The sequence below is a fragment of the Anomalospiza imberbis genome, assembly GCF_031753505.1.
Source record: "Anomalospiza imberbis isolate Cuckoo-Finch-1a 21T00152 chromosome Z unlocalized genomic scaffold, ASM3175350v1 scaffold_283, whole genome shotgun sequence".
NCBI classification, from domain to species: domain Eukaryota; kingdom Metazoa; phylum Chordata; class Aves; order Passeriformes; family Viduidae; genus Anomalospiza; species Anomalospiza imberbis.
This window is the reverse complement of record NW_027099367.1, coordinates 43018-46326: the sequence shown is the minus strand read 5'-3', so window position 1 is coordinate 46326 and position 3309 is coordinate 43018.

The window sequence follows — 3309 nt, the reverse complement described above, 5'->3', positions numbered from 1 at the left end:
GGGGACATCCACAACAGCCATGGGCATCCTGTTCCTGGCTTTCCCTCGAGCAGAGGGGCAGAACTCCCTCCTTTGACCTGTTGGACATCCCTCTTTAGACACAGCCACAGAGGGCTTTCAGGGCTGCAAGCACACAGCTCATAGCCAATGTTTCCTTCTCAAGGATCTCCCAGTCCTTCCCCACAGGGCTGCTTTCAATCCATGCATCACCCCTGCTGTTCTGCTAAGTTCTGGAATATGCCTTTCTAAAGAGGAGGCATTTCACACACTGGGAAAGGAGGCTGAGCCAAGTGGTGGCATTGAAATACAGGTGAGGAAGACATTCCTCTTTGATGAGAGGAATGGTTTGCAGGTTTGGGGTGCAAAATGTAACATTTGGGGAAGGAGAAAAAGGCACAGAAATTCAGGCTTTCAGCAGCTGAGAGGTGGCAGTATTAGAACACGCAGCAGCTGGTGAAAGCCATCTCTCTCCTTCAGGTTCTCGCTGTGTGGGAAGGTGCTGGGAGTTGTGGTGGCTGCACTCACCCTTTGCTGGGAGGATGATCTGTACCAGGGGAGAGCAGAAAGCTGCCATGGTGAGCAGAACATGCGCAGAGCATTACAGTTCAGAGAATGATACTGATCCTGAAGTGCAAAAAGCTTGAAAGCATCTCATTCTGTGCAGCACTGTTGTACAAATTTTCTCTTCTAGAACATGCCCCTTTTCGTATTCTGCAGATGAATTATCTGTTTTTATTGAATACATGGGGTATTTTTCTTAAGGTTTTTGGGAGAACTCTCAAGTTTATTTTTATTTGCAATTTGCATCCAGCATTTATACAGGTTTTTAAGTTGTTCTTTTGTAAATACTTGGGGAACAAATATCCAACCATTTTTTATTCCTTTGGGATATTGTGATTAGTATTCTTGGAAAGAAAACTTGCTGAACAACTGTGATAACAGAGAGAGCAGGAAAACAGAGATATAAAGGAATGAAGATTGTAAAATTGCGCTGTGCGGAAGAGACCCACAGACAACCACTGTAAACACAGCTGAGAGATTCAGCCTGGAGTAGAGTGGAATACATTCACTGAAGATCTCTGGTGCACAGGAATGCAAAGACTGAGGAGAAAAGGAGAAAGTCATTCCGTCATTTAGACTCCTGGAAGCATTGTCTAGAGATCTAAAAAGCTATTACATTACAAACCTAAAACATCCCCAAATGGATTGATAAGTGTGATGTGCACATCTCTGCTGTTTTCAGAGTCAATGAAAGTGACAATTAGGAATGGGAACACAGATTTTTATCTCCATTACTCTAACAACACCTTAACAAGGCACTTTAGGAGCTGAGCACTAACATTCTCACCCTGCTATATTTTCTTTACATTTGAATACAGGCTGGTAGAAGAAGAGATCTGGCTCTAATTGCTCCCCAAGTTAGCTGTTGCACTTTCAGGTTAGGAGTACGTGTAAAATTCAGCTAATCACTCTCTCTATCCATGAATATTCCACTACTGAACTGACATACAGAAACATCCTTTTTCTCTTTGTACCTTCCTAAGTGGTGCCCTAATTAACAGGAGATTTGTGTAACTCACACAGGGAATCACCAAAATTGCTGAAATTGACTCTCAATTTCATTAAAAAGGCTTCTGAGAAAAGGCTCGACAGGATCACAAAACAAACTGAAACTTGGAAGAGAAACATGCATTTTAGCACTGATCAAGAGAAAATAAGAATAAATCCTGTCAAAATTGCAAGTAGGAGATAAGGAGAAAGACAGGAAGCACAGGGAGAAAAAGGCCCTGTCAGATGACCTGTGGAAGGTAACTTTGTGCCCCAGCACTGTTGAGGACGTTCCCTGCCATTGGTGCAAGCAGCTGGAGACATAAATACTGATGGATTTGGGGGCCACAATCTTGGTAGTGCAGTGTCGCCGTAGAGCAGGACGGGAACGAAAATTACTCCAAATCAAAGGCAAAGAGAATGAACTCTGATTTATTTCAAATGCACAACTCTATTTATAGAGAACATCGTGTGGACTAATTTCATTGGTCCTAGAGTAAAAACATCTCACACCATTGGTGTGCAGTGAATGACGCACGGTGGCAGAACCTATCTATAAACAATGTGAACAACAAGAGAGATTAGAGAATTATTTACATTCTCTCCCAACTGTCTCCCAGGCTCTCGCCTGGTTAGAAAACCTTCTCTTTTTCTCTCTGACTGAACTGAGAATATCCACAGAGGACATCGTTTGGGACCAGCTTTTCTTCCAGCGGGGGATGGCGTCAGGTGGGTCCCGTCTGCTTGGCATGGTGGGATCAGAGCTTTGGGGAGATGACAGTGAGCACAGGAGCATCCTGCTCTGGGCAGCTGCTGAGGGCTGGATGTGCCGTGGCTGGCTGCAGGCTGGGCACATGTCCTGCCCTCCTGCTCTGCTCCCAAAGGCAGCAGGGATGGGCAGCTCTGGGCACAGCTCTGGGCACGGCCAGCATGGCCTGGGCACCGCGGGCGGCTGGGACAAGGGGACAGGAGCCTTCAGCTGACGGGCGCTTTCTGGTTTCTCTCCTTGCAGCCGGGCTCTGCGGGTGCTGAGGCTGCTCTGGGCTCTGCCAGGGCTCTGCTGGAGCTCAGCAGTGGACCGCAATCAGCCAAAGAAGAAATGGGGTGACCTGCAGCACAGACCTGCTGGAGCATTTCAGCAACACAGCTCAAGTGTGCAGAGTGTACGCCTCCCAGGGAAAACATGCCACCACCCCAAAATAAACTTGTTCAATAGCTTCTGAAATGAAATCAATCTGGGATGACCCCAAATGACATTTTGCAGCTTGCTCAAGCTGTAGCTCAGCCCTTCTCTGAACAGTTCTGTCCCCCACCTGCCTTGTACTTCCCAACTGCTCCCTCTTTTCCCCCAGTGAGTTCCCAGCCCATGGCAGTCTCCATCACACTGTTGCCTTCCTTGGTGCCCCTCACCATGAGGAAGGCTGAGCCCCAGGCTTAGGGACTCATCCTGTCACTGGCTGAGGAGCAGCAATGTCTCAGAGGTCCAGTGGGATTTTAGTGTCATTCAGAGCTGCTCTCCAGCCCTCAGGTCTCCTCACTGCTGAGTTCCCACTCCCTTTTCCTCGTCCTTGCAGCAGGATGAGCTCTGTGAATCCCCTTGAGCCTCCCCACTCTTCCCAGCCCACGCACCCACCTCAGTTAGGCTGAAGCTGCAGCTTCTCTGTCTCCTGTGGCACACCAGTCCAGTCCCCTGTGCGGGGAGCCCCAGCCCCAGAGCACAGCACTCAGCAGTGCACTCCGGGCTGGAGCAGCTGGCCCTGC